The sequence below is a fragment of the Micromys minutus genome, assembly GCF_963924665.1.
Source record: "Micromys minutus genome assembly, chromosome: 2".
Classification (NCBI taxonomy): domain Eukaryota; kingdom Metazoa; phylum Chordata; class Mammalia; order Rodentia; family Muridae; genus Micromys; species Micromys minutus.
The window spans coordinates 57,679,061-57,702,825 of NC_137971.1; the positions used below are offsets into that span (position 1 = coordinate 57,679,061).

Sequence of the window (23,765 nt, forward strand, 5' to 3'; positions counted from 1 at the left end):
CTCCAAGACTTTAGGTGCAGACCCCTCTCTGTATGTAAGTAAGAGAAGCAGTGAGTCAAGGGGTTCCATTGCACCTACCTTCTAGAGAAGTCTCTGAAGAGTATGGCCGGTGCAGAGAGGCTGTCAGACCTACGGGGACCCTCCTTTTCTTGCATGAAACACTTTCCTAAGATGTGCTGTGGACGGTGGTAGAAGAGAAGGGATGGGGGCCAGGCTCAGAACTTTATAGATGTGGATTATACTTAATGTATTTCTCAATGGAAGGTATGTTAGTCAACAGTGTACTGGGTCAGCAAGTCCCTGGGTCCGAAATGTCACCTTCACTTCAGCCACCTGCTTGTCCTGATCCATCCTAGGTGTCACAGTGTGAACTTGAGGAGGGCCCCACTCTTTCCAGCACTGTCCAGGAAGGCCCATGCAGAGTGAGGACATTGTGACCCATTTATATTTCCAATGTAAGAAAGAACCAGGCCTTGGAATGGCTTCCACTCCAAAGAGCTGGCCTGATCTTTAGAAGTGGTAGGTTTAGGGTCGCTGGGTTGTTCTGGAATGAGTACTGTCCTGCTAACTGGGACACACAAGCCATCACAGAGAGCCTGAGGTCGATGCTCACACCACTAGGGGCAGTGGTAATTTCTCAGCTGCATGTATTTGGGACCTTGGAGAGTTCAACTGGATTTGGCCAGAGGTGATCAATAGAACATGGGTACACAAGAGGGGGCCAATGATCCACAGGAGAAAGGAGATGCCGGGTGCATTCCTGTACCTGTCCTGCTGGTCACCTGGCCTCCCTACATACCTTGCAACCTTTCCAGTGTCCTTGGCAGCATTTGGTCTGTGGATATCTTCATCTGGTTTCCAAAACTTTTATATTCGAGATTCTGTTTTCTCCCTACCTGCAGTCTACCCTCTGCCTCTTGGTCTCTTCCCCTCTCTCTGGTTGTTCATTTTTGTGTGTTCATCTAACCAGCACCAATCAGCAGGTCACCAGGTTCAGGTATAGCATCTCTTCCCTTGGATGTGCAGCCCTCCCTCTAGGAGCAGCTGTGTCCCTGCTCCACCCACAGCTTTGTCTTAACAGTGACTCTCTATTGCCAGAACCCCCTGGATCCCAGGTCCCAGCCATATCTATCCTGGAAATACTCAAATTCTACAACTTCACGACAGATGCCACATCCCCTATCCTCAGCGTTGTAAAATCACAAACACAAACTCTTTGGTTAGTCTGCTGTCATCTAGCTTTCTCGGGTCTGATACTGAGAGACATTCCAAGTAATGGTCATCTAAGAGGCATTGTGACCATAGCTAGTGGGGGACCACTTAGTCCATTGAGTCTTGGGGACAGGAACTGTGACAGATCTGGTGCTTTTGAGCAAATTGACCTGCTCCAGAGTTCCAAAGGGAGGTCCTTGTTCAAATGAAGAGGCCCATCTGGCAGATCAGCCTCCCACTACACCAGTACTTTCAGAATTACTTAACATAACTCAGGACCAGATAAATACAGGTAAAAAACAAACAGAGTGTCAGCAAATTGATTCCAGTGATACATGATAAGAAATCATGGGAACTTGTAGGGTTAGGAATATCCAGTTAATGTTTCAAAAATAATATTAGTAGGTTATGTCATTGGACCAGAAAAAAACCCCTATAATATACATCATTTTAAAACATGCTTTCCCACTGCCCCACCTAGTATCTGGGTGGTCCCAGAGCCCTTAGCCTGAGGGTCCCACTGTAGTTCCTTAGCCTTCTCCACCTGCTTCTTTTTGGTTCTGTTCTGAGACAGGCTCTTTTTATGTGTTAGATCTAGCCTGGCCTTAAATTCACTTAGGTAGCCCTAGCTGGTCTCAAGTTTGCCACTATCCTCCTTTTTCAGCCAAGTGTTGGGATCACAGGCATGTGCTGCCATGCTTATTTCTGCCTGCCCAGGGAGAGGGGCTACAGAGCATTTATGTGGACAGCTAGGAGGGAGACGAAGAAGCACGGAGGGCCTCAGGATGCCTGCAGACCAGGCTTGCTTCTAGCCTGGGCTGATCTAGAGAAAGTGATGGAGCTAGATAACCCAAAAAAACCCAGGACAAAGACCACTACTTTGGGACTACTTTTACAGAAGTTCAGCCATGGGGCCTGGACTTGTGAAGGGGCTGATCCATTTGCCGGATTTAAGAACAGCAGGTGGCCAACCATGTGGAGTGCGGTTAGAAAGTCATACCTCCACTTACCTTCACCGGTTCCTCCACCCTGCTGTTATTCCATTCACATTTGCCTATGAAGGAAATGAGGCTAAGAAAACACAGCACTGGCCTTGGGAAGGGTTGCACAGCACCAAATGTGGATAAGAGACTGGCATGTGGATACATCTGAAAAGGACCACAGATAGTGTGTGTGTTTTCCCACGCTTTAACAAATTGAAAGCAGGAGCTTTTGTTTCTTTCCTCCTTTACTGTCTGGCACATGGGATATTGTTGTACAGAATCTGGGGCCCCCACAGCCAGGGCTTCAGAAGCCAGAGCCAGATGCAGGATTATGGGGAACAAGGAAAGGAGACATTGTTTCCAGGGCTTCCTAGATCAGGTTAGAGCATTAATCCATTTCCTGGGAAACAGCCCAGGCCCCTGAATGCATTCCCTAGGAGACAGCACCAGGGGGCCCTCATCCTGGCTCCCTACTGTCTTGTACGTACAGTATGGCAAAGCACAGTGGAAGGCAGGCTGGGAGTGTGCGCCCACACTCAGGAAGAGGAGAGAGGCAGGCGATTTGGAGTGGCAGTACTAAGCAAATGCAGTAAATGCAAGTACTGCAGTTGTCAGGAGCATGCTTATTTTCTCTTCCCTCCACTCCTCTGGAGCAAGCCACAAAGAACTGATGCAGAGAGAAACTGTGTCCGAGGCAACTGAGCAGAGTGCTCTCTGCATGGAGCCTGTGCAGCCCATTGGTACCGGTTGAATCAGATGGAACGGTAAGCTTGACCCTCCTTGAATTGACTCATTCAGTGAGATGCTCTCTAAGGCAGGGGTGAGGCCCCAGCCAGGAGAGGTGCGCAGCCTTGCATTCCCATCCCGCCTGCTCTTGCCCATAACAAGACTATTTATGGTTTCAATTTAGTTTTTATTACTATTGCTGTTTGCTTTTCAGAGTTTGGAGATGTACATCAAGGCTTCTCCCGCCTCACACGCCTCCAAAGCTTTCCTCCGCGCTAGGGAAGAAGAGCATCACACTCATGGTGCACGCTGATAATTAAAGTCAACATCTCAGCACACTGAGCCAATTTCTTGAACACCTTTTTTATTGCTCAGCGACCCTGTATGTCAATTCTCTATACCCAAATAATTGGTGGGTTCCCTTTTTTTTTTTTTCCCAAATTTAGTGTCTCTCATGAAATTTACATTTAATAAAGGTTGCTTTCCTGCCTTTCCCAGGAACCTCCAGTACTGTGGTCCTTTCTTGGTCTTGACCTGACCATTTCTCAAGTGATGCAGGAGGGTAAGGGGCTGCCTATGGCTGTCATGACACTGAGTGTGCATTATACTGCCCTGTGCTTGCTCGCACATGAATCCTGTTTTGCTCCAGCAGTGTGGTCCTTGGACCTCCAACTTCTTCTATGAAGTCATAGGGCCCTGTCTTCATGACCCCCTTCCTCAGGTTCCAGTATGAAAACACAAGTCACCTGCTGTAGCCCCACCACAGCCCTGAAGTGCACATGGCTCAGCTCCCTGGAGTGATTCCAACATGGGTGGTTCATTTCTGTCCACCATGATATCAAGCCTTTTATGGTTGGCTATAGTTGTGTGGTCTCATGTAGAAACCACAGGTCTCCCTCTCAGATATGGGACCTCTGGAGAGAAACTGTGGTCCAGGGCTTTATAAGGGTGCCAGACTTAGAGGGCTCCCTTTTCAAAGGGCAACTGCGGGCACCCTGATTGTCAGGGAGAGGGTATCAGTGGCCCACAGTTCTCTAGGATTTGAACTTTCCTCTCCACCCTGTCCACCCTCTGCTCAGTACTCACTGCCCCTCTAACAACAAGGCAACTGAAGGTCTCCCGCATCCTCTAGGGTCTAGCCCCATGATCCTCACCTTGCAGCAAAGCCCAGGGATTTTCTCTGTTGAGCCCACCATCTTCTTTTGTCCCTCTTATCCCTGACCCTCTCGAAGGCCTTGGGTCTACACAGTGCCTCCTTGTATTTAGCTGCCTGCCTCGTATATCCATGATCACTACCTGGACTCTCCCCAACCCACTCTGAGCCCCCTACTGTCTGAGCCAGCATTCCTCCTGAGCAAAACCCAGGGCCCAGACCCAGGCCTGCAGGAGGAATGCTGGCTTTTCCTAAGGCCCCCTCACAGAACCAGCTCTGGATCGGTGCTGACATGACACAGAGTGATCACAAGCTTGCACTTGACAGACCTTCTTGCTTCTGTCATGGCTATAAGGACAAGAGGTCTCGGATAGCTTCTCCAGGTGTGGCACAGGAATGGAGGGACTCCAAGGTGTAGTCTGGAGTCACAGTCCTGAGCCACAGCTCAACTGTCTTGCACACCTGTACAAACAAAAATGTTTCGGCTGCATACATATTTGTACAGCACACTTTCAAGCCCGAGGTTGTTATCTGTGCCAAACTTTGTCTTTGTGACAGACTGGGGTTCCTGCCACTCCTCCTCCCCCAGCCTGGTGACCTCAGGCCACTATCCAGACAAGAACCCAGGGCTCCTTAGCAGTTCTGCCTGTGTGCATTCCCCACAGCCCATTTCTCCTCCGGACAGCTCTTTCAGCCCAATGACTAGAAGCAGCAAAAACATCTGATCTCCCTTTGACAAAGACTAACAGCAGACCAGAAGGAAAATTGAGAGCATTTTATTTTCATTAAAACATATCAGATATTAAGAATTGTGTTTTCCTAAATCGCTGTGCTGGGCTTGAAGCCAGGACATCTCTGCTGACATCAGCTGTGTGTGAAGGCAGGCATGGCCCAACCCCCTACCAGTTGAAAGCTTTCTGAAGTTGCTGGGAGCTGACACTTTCTCTGTGAAGCTGGTGTGGCCTAGTGTTAGGAGCATTCATTCTCCACTTGTAGCTGATGCTGTGACTCCTCTTGAGTATAGATTTCTGCATAGCGTTGAGTTATCCTACATCCACCTGTAGTTGAGAGCTGCAGACATTGCTGCATATGGGTACCGGCCAGGGACTAGGCTCCAGGAGTTCAGCAAAGAGCAGGCATGGGAAAAGAAGAGCTGCCCATCATGTGGTGGTAGCCTAGAGGCTCCTGGAGCCACAGGGTTCCTGAACTCCCAGCAGAACCCCAGGAGACAGGTGTTGACAAAGAAGTGAGCACGGGCTGGACCTCGTCCCCCACCACATACATATGTAGCAGATGTGTAGCTTGGTCTTCATGTGGGTCTCCCAACAACTGGAGCAGGGCTTGTCCTTGAATGAAAAGTGAATAAATTTTAAAAAGCAACAAACAAATACAAACAAACAAAAAACAATCTCTCTTAAAATCAGAATCTGGTTTCCTAGACAGTAGGACAGGTCCTAAGATGGGGAAAAAAATGCAGTTCAGGACCTTAGTCCTAACCGGCTAGACTGTCCCAGCACAGGGGACCCAGAGTCAAGTGTTCTGGAGGACACTGTGGCAGAAGGGGGCCAATGGCTATTTGTGAGTGGGTGTCTTCATGCTGTGAAGCAGATCTCCCAAATAGCGGCACAAAATACTTGTTTATGACGCTAAGGGTATGAAGATCAGCCCAGCAGGCCCGTGTGGGAGACAAAATGGCTGGCCCTGTCATAGGAAAGTGTGTTTTCAAACTGCATGTTTTCCCATTGGGCTGGTCCTTAAGGATAGAAATTAGTGGGCAGGTAAAGAAAAGCTCTTCTAGTGCAGGAAATCCTGGGCTCCCGAGTACCCAAGACCTAGGACAGGCTGGCAAAAATCCACGCTTACAACACAAGTCTTGAGAGCTGAAGGCTTACTGTTCAAAGTTATAGAAGCTAGGGACTTATGGCTCTAAGTACACAGCCTTATTACTCTGCACTTTGACCTTCAATGGCCCCAGCACTTAGCAGCTATGCAATCCCCAGCCTCTATCTTGACTGAGTGGCAGCAGTGAGCTGCAGAAGGCAAAAGCAGGCCTACTGCTGACCTTCCTAAATAGCCTATAGGTGACCCCAAGCTGCCACCATGGCTAGTTTTACAGGTGTCAGTCCTAGAGAGAAAAAAACAAGAAGACAGAGTGAAGAGAGGGAGGAATCCTTCCACCATTAATAACAGCTGGAATTACAGCTCTTGGGCTGGGGGTGGGGGTCTGAGGCCCTTGGCCCTGTGGCTTAGCAGCTCCCTAGAACCCTTTCCTAGCAACCAAAGCAATAGTGTCTCATCTTTAGCCTCTGTCTTTCTTTTAAAATAAATTCCAGGAACTGGAGAGCTAGCTCAGCAGTTACAAGTACTTGCTGCTCTTACAGAGGGCCTGGGTTAAGTTCCCAGCACCCACATCAAGCAGTGCGTAATTACCTGTAGCTTCATTTCTAGGGGACCTGATGCGCTCACTCTTCTGGCCCCCATAGGCTCCTGCTGCACACTGTGTACAAACATACACTCGAGAACGCACACATATGCATGCAATAGCAAAACAAAACAAAAAAATTTTTGCTTTTCTTGGATGTACATGCTGGAGTGTGTGTATCACAACATACAGTTGGTCCCTTCCACCACAGGTCCCAAAGATCCAACTCAGGTTGTCGAGCTTGGTTGCAAGCACCTTTTTCTGCTGAACCAACTCAGTTTATGCTCACCCCGTCTCTGTCTCTGTCTCCTTCCCTCCTTCCCTCTGCCTCCCTTCCTCTCTTTCTCCCTCCCTTCCCCCTCCACTTCTGCCATGCCTCATCTTTGCAGTCTCCCCTTCCCACACCCACAATTTGTTCTGCAGCCACTTTTTGGAACTCCTCAGGCAGCTTCCCATCTCTGTTGCCCGAAACCATCACCCCCACTGCCTGGATAACAGCTGCCACCTTCACCTTTGTTACTGCCCTGCTGCCACCATTTCAAAGGGCACTGACATTTTATTCTCATGTAACCAGAATATTCAACTCTATCAATGATAAAGCTCAAAAGTCAGCAAGAAAAGTCCTCTCTGGTGACACCTTATATTATCCCTGGGCTTGTTGACTTTTTTTCATATTTCTTTTTTTATTGGATATTTTCTTTATTTATATTTCAAATGTTATCCCCTTTCCTGGTTTTCCCTCCAGAATCTCCCATCCAATACCCCCTCCCCCTGCTTCTATGAGGGTGATCCCCCTTCAACCCACCCACTCCCACTTCACTGCCTTGGCATTCTCCTACATTGGGGAATCAAGCCTTCACAGGGCTTCTCCTCCTATTAATGTCAGACAAGGGATCCTCTGCTACATATACAGCTGGAGCCATGGGTCCCTCCATGCATATTCTTTGGTTGGTGGTTTAGTCCCTGGGAGCTCTGGGGGCTCTGGTTGGTTGATATTACTGTTCTTCCTATGGGGTTGCAAACCCCTTCAGCTCCTTCTGTCCTTTCTCTAACTCCTCCATTGGGGTCCCCATGCTTAGTCCAGTGGTGGGCTGTGAGTATTTGCAACTGCCTCTGTATTTGTCAGACTATGGCAGAGCCTCTCAGGAGACAGTTATAACAGGCTCCTGTCAGCAAGCACTCCTTGGCATCCACACTAGTATCTGGGTTTGGTGTCTGTATGTGGGATAAATCCCCATGTGGAGAAATCTCTGGATAGCCTTTCCTTTAGTCTCTGCTTCACATTTTCTTCAGACAGGAGCCACTTGGAGTTACACATTTGGAAATGAGTGGGTGGCCCCATCTTCCAACCTGGGACCTTGCCTAACCTCTGGATATGGTCTCTACAGGATCTCCCTCCCCTTTGTTGGGCATTTCAGCTAATCGAAACCCTCTTGGGTCCTGGAACCCTCTTGCTTTCCTGGCATCTGGGGTTTGCTGGTGGCTACCCCCAGTTGGGCTGGGTCTGTAGCTCTGAGCAGGGGCTTCTAGACTGAGCCTGAAGCCATAGACTCCCAGTACGGGATCAGGACCATGCAGAAAGCTAGTTTCTCAGTGGGCTCCCCCTAACTCTCTAGACCCCTCTCTACACACTCTTTTTCATTATGTCTTCTGTTAATTAATTGGAGTGTGCCCCTTTGTCACCAGCATAAATGCCAGGACACCAAGGGCCCATTGCTTTAGTTTGACATTTGTGGGTCTAACTCCTTGCTGTGAACAGAACTCTTAATTTCCTCGAACAAGCTCACCTACATTGCCTCACTCCACAAACAACCCTGCAAGATGTTCTCCATTGTTCCCAAGAGCATAAGTTGAAAGAGATGGGGCTCAGGTGATATGTGTCCAGGACCAAGTTTCTTACTGAAGAGAGACAATGGAGGAAGACCTAGAGGGACCCAGGGACTTGCCTGAAAGCCAAAGGAAAGAATTTTTAGGGCAAGTGGATCTGCAGGGGCATAATCCTCCACCCCATCCCTTGAAGTACTTTTTGATGGGGTGGAGAGGTTCCAGGAGATGGGTCAGGTGGGGACCTGATGCAGTCTGGGGAGCAAAGGAGAAGAGCTGGGGAACACATCTGAACAGCTGTCATGTTTTCTGCTCATGCTCTGCTTCCTGGGCTGCAGCGCTCATATATAAACTGTACTGATAGCTTTGCCAGATGCCAACCTCCCTCTGCGCTGTGAGTACCTTAGCACTGGGTACTAAGGGTACAATCCACTTAATGCCTGAAAAAGGGCCTCTGAGGGTGGTATTTCTGGGAAGAAGTGCATCTGTGGTGTATTCACACTCCTGCGGGGTTGCTACATTGGATCCTTGTTACATCATGCATTACTGTTTACGGAAGGAAGAGGGTCCTGGTATCAGATAGGGATTTTCTGGCTTTCCCATCGAATGCATTGGTTTTCCTTTCTTTTTATCCGCCTCTTCCTTCTCATCTTTTTCTTTCTTTCTTCTTTTTTTTGCTCCTTTCCCCTTTCCCTTCTATCTTTTCTTTCTTCGTTTCTTTTTTCCCTCCTTTCTTCTGTCCTTCCTTCCTTTCCTTTGGGGGACAAAACTTTATGTAGCCCTGGCTTGACTTCAATTCACTAAATAGCAAAGGATGACCTGAAACTAATGATCCTCCTGTTTCTGCTTTCCGAGACTGGGATTACAGGCATGTGACACCACAGCTTATTGCTGGCTTTCCTTAAAATGAGAAGAAGCCATCACAACCAATGGAGTGCCAGTATTTCTGGTGTAGGCAATTTCATACGTTTTGGCTAAGGTACACACCCTCCCGCCCGGTGCTTCACTCCAGAGGAGTTGAAAAACATGCTAGATATCATATCAAAAGTTCCCCTAGAGACTGGTAATATATGATTCAGGGGATAAAGGTACTTGCCAGCAGGTTTGAGAACATGAGTTCAGTCCCTGGGACCCACATTGTGAAAGGAGAGGTCAGCTCTCACAAGGGATCCTCTGAACTCCACATGTGCTCTGTGGCTTTTATCGCTTGCATGTACACAGAGGTATGAAATAAATAAATGTAATAAATGTTAAAACTAGAGGCTGGAGTTCAGCACTGAAGAGAACTTTCTCTTTTTTGCAAAGGACCTTGATTCAGGTTCTAGAACCCACATGACAGTTCCCAACCATCTGTAACTCCAGTTCCAGAGGATCTGATGCTCTCTTATGGCCTCCTCAGGCACCAGACACCCATATTTTACTTACACGTGAAATAAAAATTGGTCAAATAACCATTTTCAAGTACACACAGCTCAGTAGCACAAAGCTCCCTTCACCATCCACCTACGAACTTTCTATACTTCCAAGTGAAGTCTGTCCCTCTGAAACATTTTCTTCTCACCCCTCCCCAGCCCCAAGGAGCCTATCCTATTTTCTGCCTCCGTGTTTCTGATGACTTTGAGGACATCCTATGGGTAGATTCTTGTGGCACATAGTCTTTTGTGCCAGCTTATTTTCCTGTCCCTGTCCCCCAGGTCCATCCATGCTGTAGCATGTGTCAGAGCTTCCCCTGAAAGCCTGACCACATTTTGCCTGTGATGTGGGTGGACCACCTCATCAAAACACAGGAGAGACTGGACACCTGTTCAGACTTCCTGCACGACTTGGTCACCAGCTGGCCTAAGACAACATTCTTGTGAATCCCATGGGAGGAACCCCAGAAACATCAGTGTCATTGGTGGAGAAGAGCCTTGTGCACAGGTGTAAGAGGGCAAGAGTTCCTGTCATGCCTCCTGAGTTCCAGTGTGTTACATTCATAGGATAAGGGCTCAAAATAAGACAGAAGCAACCTAGGCTGGTATGGGGGTTCGAGCATTTGAAAACTGTTTTTCCAGTTGATGAAGTTGTTTGGGAGCTTATGGGACCTTTAGGAGGTGGGCTCTTGCTCTAAGCAGCGTGTTACTGGGGATGGGCTCAGAGACTTTAGAATCTCACTCCCACTTCTTTTACTTTCTCTGCTTTTTGCACGTGAATCTCTCAGCTTCCTGCTGCCAGGCCTCCTCTGCCATTATACTCTTTCCCTCTAGACCCGTAACCCAAAATAAACACTTCTATGAGTTGCTTTTGGCCATGGTGCTTTATCACAGTGACAGAAAATTTGCTAATACGGCTAGAGAGTGGCTCAGTTAGTAAAATGCTTGCCACATAAGCATGCAGACTGGGACGCCATCTCCAAAACACCAACAGAAAAGTGTGTGGGTGATCAAAGTGCTTTGTACTGGGGATATAGAGATAGGAAGATGCCCAGGCTCTCTGGCCAGCCCACCTAGCCTAAAAGTATGATACGGAGTCTCAAAGAATAAGACACACAGTGCCTGAGGAAAAACACTCAAAGATAATCTGTGGTCTTTAATGTGTATTCATACACACATGTGCATTTACAAATAAACAGTAATACTCGTGTGTGTACATATGCATATACACAGGGAGAGCACACATGCCAACACAGGCACACATATGCATACACACATACATAGAAGAGAAAGAAAAACACATGGGGAGGGGACATTGAGAGGCTGAGAAACTGTTCGAACTGCTCCCTGGCCCAGGGCCAGAGGCATGAAAACTGCAGCCGAACCTGGGCAGTGTCTTTCCTGCCTCCCCTTGGTGTTTCTCAACTGTATCTGCTTCACTCCAGCCTCTGTCTCTGCACTCTTATGGCCCCACTCCTTTCTGCCCATTCCTCTTTGATCTCTTTTGTTAGCACATTGTCTCGGGGCCACCCTAATCCAGGATGGTGTCATCTGGAGCTCCCCCACTTGATTATACCTGTGAAGGTCCTTTTGTCATGCAGATGCCCTCATAGATGCTGTAGACTGGACATAGGTGGATCTCCCCATAGCCTCCCCATAGCCCACTCCAACTCTATATAACCCCACAATGTCGATCAGAATTACTGTAAAAGCAAGGGACCCAGATTCTTGAGTAGGGGCCAAACCTGCTCTACCTGTGGGAGTAGTGGCCCTTTCCCAAGGAGTGGAGGACAGGGCTGGGCCCAGAATATTATATGTGGGCTTGAAAATCATGAACCTAGAGGTCCTGTGCTCAGGAACACCCAGGCCATGAGTGTTTTCAGATGTGAGCCCAGCATCAAGCTGAGTGTCATTGGCTATGGAAGAGCTACTCTAAGCAGCAGATGTTCTAATTAGGTCTGCTACTGCCAGGTGAAGGTTTGGGTTGGACCCTGGCAGAGCCCCAACTAGCATCACAATTTCTGCAAAGGAAGAGGATGCATAGTGTACTGGCTGGTTTTGTGTCGACTTGACTCAAGCTGGAATTATCACAGAGAAAGGAGCCTCAGTTAAGAAAATGCCCCCATGAGATCCAGCTGTAAGGCATTTTGTCAATTAATGATCAAGTTGGGAAGGGCCCAGCCCATTGTGGGTGGTGCCATCCCTGGGCTGGTGGTCCTGGGTTCTATAAGAAAGCTTCCTGACCTGCTTGAGTTCCAGTCCTGACTTCCTTTGGTGATGAACAGCAATGTGAACAGTGTAAGCTGAACAAACCCTTTCCTCCCCAACTTGCTTCTTGGTCGTGATGTTTTGTGCAGGAATAGAAACTCTAAGACACATAGCAACCGGGGCAGAGTGGTTTCTGAAGCTCCCCATGACTGCAGGCTGAGGCTTAAGGGTAATATCTGTTTCCACACGCCCAGGGGCTATGAAGGTCCCATTTTTCCAGCTTCCTAGACCTTGCTTCTAAGTTAGTGCAACAATGCTACCATGGTCATCCTGGAACTGCATGGGAGTTATTGGCCTCTTGGGACAGAACCTTGCTTTCCTGAGGCTGTGGATCAGTGCAGTGGGAAAACAGATGGTCAATTTTACCCTGGGTATGTGAGTGACAGACTGGCCTGCCAGGTTCTTAAAAGGTCCTGGGAACTCCCAGACCAACAGGGAGACAAGAAACAAAGCAAAAGATTGCAGAAGCTAAAACCACTGACCCAAGGAGCATAGAGGCCCCTGCAGGGCAGGTCGTGAGGATTAGAGGCAGGTGATTCTACTGGAAAAACCTTGCTACCCAGTTCTTGATCAGACCCCATCATCCTGCCAGACCCCTCCCCTGAGGAGTAGAAGCCCACAGCTTGGTGAATGAGAGACAAAGGGAAGGAAGGCCAGCAGCTGGACACTGAGCCTGCCCCCACAGCAGGCAGCCTATCTCCCAGTGTCAGACCAGACAGAGCAGGTGCAGGCCACCACCAGGACTGGGGCTTTGTGCTGTCAGCCCCAAGCCTGAAATACATCATCCATCATCAACCTGAAGGTCCCTCATCTGCATTCTAATGAGAAAGGGGTGGGGACATGAAGCAGCTGATCCACCAGCCAGGGTCCCAGGGCCCCCTAGGGCCAGGCAATGAGAGGCTTCGGCCCAGAGAACAGAAGTGCGAGTGCCCATGGCTTTCCTGGAGATCCACTCAGATTGTACCACCTGCCACAGAAGGAACTGCAAACAGCCCCTGCCTGCTTGTAGAGAGGTTTTCTTGGACTCTGGCCAGCCCTGCTTGGCTAGGACTGAGTTCACCTGGGCCCTAATGCATCTGATGCAGATTTTATTTTTGCCCTCAAGTGACCTGTGTACAAGAAATTATAGATGGATGCCCCTTCCCAGATGGGTGCAGTGTCCCACATTGGGCTCTGCCTATGCATTGGCCGGGAATATTACTGTCTGGCACTCAGTGGGACCCCAACAGGGCCACACATCTGCGCCTATGTGCACAGACAGGAAGGATCCAGGCCTAGGTTTTGAACCTCCTCAGTAGGAGAAGCAGGATGAGTTCCAAATGCTGTGGGGAGTAGTATGGAAGAGATGGGATTTGTGGGAGAGATCCCCGAAGACTATGGAAACATCTGCAATCTTATTCCAAAGGAATATTCATTTGCTTCCAGGCAGAAAGGCAGAATCTGGGTCAAGTCCTGGGCCCCACACAAAGCAGTTAAGAGTGAGGGAGAACCACTGACTAAGGTTCCCAGCTGTTTTTCTCCTTAAAAGAAAGGGGTGAGGAAGGTCCTCTGTAAGGCGCTGGAGAGTGTGTGCTGAGGCTAGTTAGAAACCAGCCAGTGACAGAGTTGAAGGTACTTCTCGGTAACTGTCATAAAACTGGCAACAGCTAATGCTTTCAGGATAGTTACATGGCTGAGCTGCCCCTGGCATCAGTGTGTGCTGATTTGACTGTTTGAGACAAAGTCTCAGCTATGACCCTGAACTCACTACACACATCAGGCTGGCCTTAAGTTCACAGAAATCTGCCTAAGCACTGGAATTAAGGGTGTACATCACCACACCTTGAGTGAGTTAAAAGATGATAGATCAATCTAATAATTTCAAAATTAAGGTAATAGCTTAGAGTGTGTGTTCTTGCATGTTTCTGCCTGGTGCACATGTGGAGATCAGAGAAGGACTTGTAGGAGTTATCTCTCTGTGTTCACCATGTGATTTCTGGAGGCCACACCCAGGCCATCAGGCTTGGTGACAAGCACCTTTCCTTATCTCACTGACCCAATAATCAATATTCTTAATTAGTTTGGAGCATGATTTCACGACATGAGAACTATACCTGACATTTTGAAGAAAAATAAAGAAAGGATCAAGCTCTCCAGAGTCAAGGAGAGATACGTGACTGTTGTTCACCTCTGAAGCCACACCCTATACCCAAAGGTCAACCAAGTATAGGAAAACCTGTCTGTGCTGAGCATGGAAGATCCTCCCTCCGGCCCCAGCGTCCAACCATTAAACTGGTATAATACCCTATGTTTATGATCCTAGAATGAGAAGGCTGAGACAGGAGAATTACAGATTGGAGACTGCTAGGTATTACAAAGTAAGTTTTTATGGTGTGGTGTAGTGTGTGTGTGTGTGTGTGTGTGTGTGTGTGTGTGTGTGTGTGTGTGTGTGTGTGTGTGTAAGGAGGAAGAGAAATGGAGGGGGAAGAAGAGGGAGACAACTACTACAAAACAAACAAACAAAACAAACAACCCAGCCCACTTCAATGTGGTTTTCAGTCTTCAGAACTCAGGTACACTGGAGGATTATATGTCCTATGTAAGCATCAGGCTATTTTTACCTACAGAGCAGAGTTATCTTTACCATTCTTGGTCTTAGTCTCCCATGGAAACTTGTTTTTGATCAATAAAAAAGAGTTATTGGGGGGTGGTGCTGTAGAGATGGCTCAGTGTACAAAAAGTGGCTTAAGCTCACATTCTGGTTTTGCAGAGGACCTGAGTTCAGTTCCCAGCACAGGGTGGCTTGCACAGGGGAACATACACTCTGATAACCTCCATAGGCAACTATATTTAAGTGGTACACATAAACTCATAGAAACACATGCATATGAATAGATATAGATAGATAGATAGATAGAGAGGGAGGGAGGGAGGGAGGGAGGGAGGGAGGGAGAGAGAGAGAGAGAGAGAGAGAGAGAGAGAGAGAGAGAGAGAGAGAGAGATGTTTATAAAAGTTTGGATCAATAGCACAGTATGAGAGGGGAGCTGAGACCAGAGTAGATATCTGACCTGCACAAGCTTCCACTTAAAAGCAGTGCTTTCCCTTCTCATCATTTTCATGGAAGAGTCTGACGAAGATTGAAGGTGTAGTCCTCTTTCCAGCACTTCTTAATGTCGCACTATGCAGAGCATCTGCTCCCGAGGGTCCTGCCTGCCCCACACAGTCTCATAGCCTAGAACCCAGGAGCCAACATATCTCCATCCATGGCTTGTAGCATTCCCTTGTCATAAACATCTGGGCTGCTTCCTTCCCAGAGGTTTGCAGGGAGTCTCCAAGTCTGTGCCATCTGGTTCCCTTACAACTTTTTCTTTCTCTGACTTTATTGTATTGTATTTGCATGTGCATATATGCACGTATGGCATGACATGGATGCGGAAGTCTAAGAACAACATGGAAATCTGTTTTTTTTCCGTCACCACATGGGCCCTGGGGATTGCACACAGGTCATCAGGCTTGGCAAAGGGTGCCTTTCCCCACTGAGCCACTTTGTCAAGCCTCCCTCACAAGTTTTCTACCCTCCTTGTTCTGATACAGGTATTTGGGGTTTTTTGTCAGAACTTTGGGGTCAATGCGTCTGATTCTACTACTTGGGTCCTGAATTTTCACTGGAATTGTTCAGAATTTGCAAGTTAACATGGGAAGAGCTGACATGAGCATGGGACTTGGTCCTTTACTCACACGTAGGGGATACTTCTTTAATTCCGTAGATGACTTGTGTATCTACTGGGCATCCAAAGGCTCCTGGTCTTAGATCAGGAGCATGGCTCACGGCAGCTACATTAAGTGACAGGCATTCATGGTGCTGTTCTAATCCCGGTATGTAAGAACTCCCCGGAGGAGTGCCCTTGCCCCCACGCCTCCTCTAAACATCTCTGTGCCCATGGGAGAGATCCCAACCTTGCCAGAGTCCTAAAGGAGACCAGTAAGCCCATCACTTCAGCAGAACTGAAGTCATAATTTTGATACGGCAGATGAACTTCAGAGAGGATAACAGGTGAACATGTGCCTGGGATAAAGGACCTTTGGAGGGCTCATCAGCAGAGCCCGTGTGTGAACAGAGGGAAGGAAGGAATTGTTGGCTCTTTTCAATTGATGCTGGTAATGCTTTGAATACGACCTAACATTCATTCATACTAATTTTTAAAAAAGCAGCCAGCTAGGAACAGAGAAAATGTCTTCAAGCATCCTGGTGAGTCACATAAGCCATCCATGATGTTATGAATGGAGCTAAGGCTTGTAGAAAACTGCCTTTAATCCTGGGCTCTGGAGAACACAGAGAAAAAGCAGAGTGCTACCCGCACACGAGACAGTTGGACACACAGGAAATCCAGCCTCTAGCCCCAGTATTGTACACTGTGACCCTATGATGGGGCCATGTAGGAAGAAGTAACAAAGTTATGGGGAGGTCACAGAACGGGAGTCCTAAGAATAAAAGGATTTCAGGGCGCTCATGATTCTATAATCCACCCTAATGAAACTCACTAGGTAACCAGGAAAAAAAATAAAGATATAAAAGTAGGAGATGTATTTATTAGTTGTGAAAAGGAAGGAAACTGTTGGGAGTGGGGGTGGGACAAAAGACAATAATGAGGGGATGAATACGATCAAAGTAAGTTATATACATGAATGAATGTCAATGAAACCCACGTATGCAGAATTACTATATGCTAATAGGACACATTTAAGAAGAGGCTGGGGGAGAGGGCTCAGTGGGTTAAGCACTTGCCGTACAAGCATCAAAACCTGAATTCGAATCCCCAGAACTCACATAGAGCTGGGTGTGGGAGCGTGCATCTGTCATCCCAGTGCACCATGGCAGGATGGGAGGCAGATACAAAAATACTCTGGAAGACTGTAGGCAGGCCGGACAACCTACCAGCAGCAACAGAGAATAAGAGACAAGACAGTGTGCAAGGCTGGTACCCAAGGTTGTTCTCTGATCTCCACATACATGACTGACCCATGCATGTAAATGTGTGTACACAGAAACAGAGAGATATAAGAACAGAAGGCATTTCAGGGCACATATAGCCAGAGGACAGCCATGTGAAGACAGAAGATACTATCTCAAACCAAAGAGACATACCATGGAGGAGTCAGCCCTGTGGCACCCTCGTCTCTGACTTCTAGTCTCTAAAGCTATGAGAAATAAATTTCTATTTAAGCCCTTGGCCCATGACTCTGGGACACTTGCTGAGGCAAACTGCAAAACCAACACAGAAGGAGTGGTTTTAGTTTAGGAGGTAGAAGATCTAGAGAGGAACAGCCACACAATAGTGTGAGGTATGTATTGCTGCTGAGTTGTGTATTCACTTAGAATGGTTAAGATGGTTAAGGTGGAACATTTTACATCATATGTATTTTGCTTTACTAAAAAGAAAAATTAATGTAAGAGGGCTGGAGAGATAGTTCAGCAGTTAAGAGGTCTTCCAGAGGTTCTGAGTTCAATTCCCAGCAACCACATGGTGGCTCACAGCGATCTGTAATGGGATCCAATACCCTCTTCTGGTTTGTCTGAAGACAGCTACAGTGTACATAAAAATAAATAATTCTTTTTAAAGATTAATGTAAGCTGAGAAGAGGACTCAGCAGATAGAGCACGTACCGTTCATGTGAGAGGACTGGAGTTTGGATCCCCCAAAAAAATATACAAGTGCCAAGTGGACAAAGAAGCCCACCTATAACTACAACCTTGGAAAACAGAGATGGGATTCTTGGGGCAAGTTGGCTAGTGAGGAGGCTAGCCAAATCTAAGAGCACAAAGGAAAGGCAGAAGAAAGCTCGAAGAAGACTCATGACATCAATCTTTGACTTTCACATGTGCTCATACTCACATAGACACACACTCATACACATCAGCACACATTCACACACACACAACACACATTCAGACACACACACACATACACACACACACCTACCATACACACACCAACACACATTCAGACACACACACACACACACACACACACATACACACACACACACCTACCATACACACGCCAACACACTTTCAGACAGACACACACACACCTACCGTACACACACCAACACACATTCAGACACACACACACACCTACCACACACACACACACACACACACACCTACCATACACACACCAACACACATTCAGACACACACACACACACACACACATACACACACACACACCTACCATACACACGCCAACACACTTTCAGACAGACACACACACACCTACCGTACACACACCAACACACATTCAGACACACACACACACCTACCACACACACACACACACACACACACACACACACCTACCATACACACACCAACACACATTCAGACACACACACACACACACACACACACACACACACACACACACACCTACCATACACACATATGCGGGAAACTACAAAGATAAAAGGAAGAACGATGCAAGAAATGAGTTGTGATCCAGGTGGAGTGATGTACACGTGCCCTCTCAACAGTTACAGCTATAGGCAGGAAGATCAGGAGTTCAAGGTCACCCTCAACTATATTAGATTATGTCCAAGTCAAACAGCCAGCAACCACCACAGCAACAAAAACTATACTCAAACCAAGTTATAACAAAAACAACAAAACAAGTTGTGCACATGCCGGCATCAAACTATGGCTAAGTGGAGACGATGTTCATGATATCCCCCAAATATCAAATACCTGTAAGTAAATCCAGCAAGAAAGGCATCAGAGAACTCTACAAAAATCATGACAGTCTGAGAGAATTTAATTCATAACCAAAAGCAAAGAAAAACTCCTCAGCCATGGGCCAAAACCTTGCAACTGAACATGTTGAATCTCCCTAAAGTCTCCTTTGTGTTTCATTTCAGACATAAGGGGTGCCCTGTCCATCTGACGTGGAAGAAGTCAGGGATCATTGCTGGGGGTTGAGGGGTTCTGAGCCACATCCTGGGCTGCTAAGGCAGTGATTTCTATTCCTGAGGCACTTCTCGCTCTGTGCGCAGAGCTGGGCACGATAATAGACTTCCTACTGTTGCCGCCCTCGCGCCGAGATAACCCGCTTCCCACCATGACTAGCTGCTATTTTCATCCTCCCGTTCCTAGTGTCTTATTTAGGAAGCACAAAAGCAGCTCTGTGCATTTCCACAAGTGTAGAGAACCCACAGTTCCAAGCCTGGAAAACCATTTATCTTGGGAGGGGCAGGGGACAATCCATAGGAGACAGCCATGGGACCGGGATACCTCCTGAGTGTGTGGCACAGGCACTAACATAAACCAGAGTGGACCTCCTTGGAGTGTTTGTGCCCTCCTCTGAGGTATTGTCCTGTGGCTTTCTCTTTTGATATGTTTCTCTCTTGGTGTGTGTGTGTCTATGGACGTGTGACATGTAGGCTGTCTATATGCAAGTCTATGTGTATGTGTGTATGCATGTCTATGTCTGCGTGTCTCTGTGTGTGTGTGTGTGTGTGTGTGTGTGTGTGTGTTTGTGTGTGTGTGTGTGTGTGTGTGTGTTTCTCTGGGCCTGTGTGTGAGACTGGGTCATGTGAATGTATGTCTGTGTGTGTGATATGTGGACTGTCTGTGTATCTATGTGTATATGTCTGTGTTGTGTGTATGGACATGTGACACATGGACTGTCTGTGTACATATCTGTGTATGCTTCTATATGTGCTTCTCTGTCTAGTCTGTGACTGAGGGAGTTGTCTGCAGCTTTAGGGACAGTATGTCACATTTGGACAGAATATATGAGTTGACTATTCACTAAGCCTGTTGTCAGGTTCCTGCCCTGTCAGTGTCGGGCGAAAGTCACTACCCTCCACTCTCCCGGTCATCTTCAGCCTGGCTATCTGCCTCTCTGGGTACCATTATAAAGTCAGAGGGACCTATGTTCATCTACTCCCTGTCCCCCCTCTAGTTAGCCTGGCTCCTAGGATGCTCTCACAGAACATTTGGGAATGAGTTCAGTGAATGACCTGTTCTGACCCCAAGTGTTCTGACCTACAAATTATCCATTTCAAAAGATGCAAGTTTATCAGCATAAATAGAAAAATGTCTGTAATGTCAGACATTCCTTTCCTTTCTCTATATGTGCTGAGTTTTCACTTGTGGTTTATTTATGTGTGTGTGTGTGTGTAGGGGCACTGTCCACATTTGTTTTATTTTGTCAGGCAGGGGCTCATAACATAGTCCAGGATGGTTTTGAAATCACAATTCTGCTCCTTCAGCCAGGGTTACTGGTATACACTACCACATCTGGCTTAATATTTTAGAAAAAAATGTAATTACATTTTGTGTGTGCTTGTGTGTCTCTCTCTGTGTGTGCACGTGCAGGGGTTCTAGTCAAACCCAAGTTGTCAGGTTTGCCAGCAAGATGACTTATCTGTGGCTGTGAGCCAGCCCACACCTGACATTTAAAATGTATGTATTCTATTTAATACTTTTGGATGTTTTGCCTGAGTGTATGTAAGTTTGTCCATTGCCCACAGAGGTTATAAGAGGGCATCAGATCCCGTGGAACTGGAATGACAGTTGGTATGGGTGCTGGAAACTGAACCCAGGTCCTCCAGAAGAGCAAACAGTGCTCTTAACCACTAAACCATCTTGCTAGCTCCACGCCTAACCATTTAAACGAGCATCTATTATATGTCTTTATAAGCACAGTTGTTTTCTGTTTGACTTCTTGGCTGCCTAACCTCTGCTTTCACCTTTCTGTTTTGTTATTCATTTCCTATCATGTCTACCATAAATGGCATATTGGCTCTGCTCCCCTTCCCCACACTCTCAAGTCTGGAAGAGTTGCAGTAGAAACTGAGGTCTGTGCACTTCTGTGACTCCCAGTATCCCCATCTACTCCTGCTGAGCAGGCCCTTACTTTTTCTCCAGCTGTGGTGGTTTAAAATAGAATGGCTCCCAGAGCTTCATATATTTAGTTACTCGATCTCCAGTTGACCAAACCATTTGGGAAGAATTAGGAAGTGCGGGTATATTGGAGGAGATATGTTACAGGGTGGGAAGGGGGGGGCTTTGAATTTTCAAAGGACTCAATCCTCTCTCCTGCTTCATGGTTATGAATCAAGATGTGAGCTCTTAGCTGTTTCTTTGCTCCACCATCATGGACTCTAACCCTGTGAAACAGTAAGCCAAATTAAATGCTTCCTTTTCTAAGTTGCCTTGGTCATGGTGTTTTATCACAAGATTAAAAAGATAACTAAGATGTGAGCTGTCACCATATTAACTGAACTCTCTCTGTTCCACAGGGTGGATTGCACATTTTACATCCTACATCTATCTTCTTGTAACTGCCCTTTGCATCTTATCATGCACCAAAAAGTATCTCCATCAACATCAGAAGTGACTTCCTGTGGTCCACCCATTCCCTGAGGGTTGATTACTCAACAGCATTTGGGACAGTCATTGTGTGATGTCAACACACACACACACACACACACACACACACACAGAGAGAGAGAGAGAGAGAGAGAGAGAGAGAGAGAGAGTATTATTGTTTTGTGAATCCTCTTAGCACCTGGGTGCAGTACTTACCACTCTCTTGGTAGGTAGGTATCATTAGCCAAGGTTCCCTCAGAAACAAGAAGAATTCCAAACACTGGATCAGGAAGGCCCCACATGCACACGTGTGCACTTACACCTACACACACAATGCACACATGCATGTAACATACAACTATACTCTGAGAACTGCATGCCTCTATGCCCCCATTATGTACTACGCATTGATGAATGTGTATGTAAAACAGACATGTATGTGTGCTACATAACCACACACATACACACACACACTGCATTCATATGCACAATTGTACACCCACACTCCATTACATTTGTCTATATCCATCTCACATACTTTTGTGCCCATAGCCATACTCGTACATGGACTGCACACATGCATACATACACAGCCTCTTTGTGTATAATACCTACCTACACAGTGTGAGGACTAATCATGTACTACACAGGCATGTGGGAGACCCCTCACCTACCTCAGCCACACATGTCTGCACACTCTATTCTCACTCCCTCATAGCCTGGCTCTCCTCTCTGCTCTGGCGTTGTCTTCCATGTTTCTCTGGCTTGTCTCCCTGAGATGCCAGGTCCTGTGGATACTTGGTAGTGACCTGGACATAGAGAGTTAAGGGGTGTGGGTCAGGTGCTGATGGAAGCAGGGTACAGGGCTCAGGTTGTCAGCTTTGTCATCTCAGGAGCAACTGTGTCCCTGTCCACTAATGCCCAGAGGCTCAGGAAAGGGACACTTTGGTGCCTAAGCCCCTGCAAACAGCCACCATTTTGAAGACTGTCCACTGCAACCTGATGCTCCCGGAGCCCAGTGGGTCATACAGCCAGCAGTCACTGGAGGACTCAGCTTTGGGGACACTCTGGCCACACGGACAACCTCCAGATCCCGAAAAAGAGGGGGGTCAGTGTGCCAGTGAAGAGCAGTACCCCTTCTTGCTGTGGGAGTGAGGCCAGGGCAGGGTAAGAGAAACAGAAGATCAATCAGAAAGCCTTTTAAAAGGAGGCAGGAGGTGAAAGTGAGAGACCTAATGATGGAGACAGATACAGGGACAGAAAAGTCGAAAAGGTAAGGGTAGGCTGTCTGGGAGCCTCAAGAGCTGGACAGCTTTATTGCCATCCTGGCCGCCCTAGCCTGGCCTCTGAACCCTCCCTCTTTCATAGCTATAGATGTGGGGGAGGGGACGGAGACTCATGCACCTTGACCGCCAGGTGGCGCTAGAGGGCCCCCGGCTTGGTTTTTGCAGACAGGACTATGATTTTTGATTTCTGACCAGAGGCCCTTCTTCCCTCTTTTATTAGAAACATTGTCCAGAAAAGGCTAGGGAACAATGGTGGGTGTAGGGTGAGAGGAAGGAGTCTTGCAAGAGGCAGGCTCAACACCATGGCATCCTGTAGAAACAAACATTCTCTGAGGTGCTCAACATCAAACACAGGTGGTCCTAGCGGGGGGCTGGAAGAACTGGGAGCCCTACTTCCCATACATCTGTTCCTAGTGTCCTCTCCCACAGAGCCAGGGTCATAGGACACAGTGTTTCCTCCTAAACGTCTTTTCTCCACAATCAGCCGACTGAGTCACTCTTTAATCTGTAATCTTTCCAAGGGATGCTGAAGTCCACACTAACAGTGAATCACAGCCAGAGGCATCACTTCTGTGGGGCTGTCCTCCTGCCTCTGTTGTGAATTTTCTGGGGAGACGTGAAGAGAACATTTGTTCGCTCTAGGTAAGGTATCAAGGACACATGGAAGAAATCATTTCCACCCAAGACTAGCTTGGTGAACCGATGACATAAAGCTTTCTTCCTAGAGCACAGGCTGCAGGTAGCTTCACCGAGGGATCTCTTCTCCCCAACACTTACTGCAGTCTTATATAATCTTGGTAGAGTTGTGAGCCCCCTGAATTGCAGAGTTTTATCTGCATGGTCGGCATCCCGAACTTCCTTAGTTTTAGGAGCCTCCCACTTCTTTCCAGATAAAAGGTTGAATTCTGAGTCCTTTGTCTGTGCTGTTCAGTAAATAGTGTTTCCCATGGAAACTCGGAGTTCAATCCCCAGCACCCATGTTAGAAAATCTGAGCACTGAGGTTGGAGAGATGGCTCAGTGGTTAAGAGCACTGGCTGCTCTCCCAGATTGCCTGGTTTCAGTTCCCAGCACTCACATGGAAGCTCATAACTGTCTGCAATTCCAGTTCTGGGGGATTTGACTCTC

At 47.4% G+C, this 23,765-nt stretch overlaps 1 pseudogene across 1 annotated transcript in view; it reads left to right on the forward strand.

The window, feature by feature from the left end:
• Positions 1-415: 415 nt before the first annotated feature.
• The window catches only part of LOC308417610 (splicing factor U2AF 35 kDa subunit-like), a 29,604-nt pseudogene continuing 6,254 nt past the window's right edge, over positions 416-23,765 (forward strand). The window contains exon 1 of the transcript in view: positions 416-455. The product of the transcript in view is annotated as a splicing factor U2AF 35 kDa subunit-like (transcript). The remainder of the gene's footprint in view (positions 456-23,765) is intronic.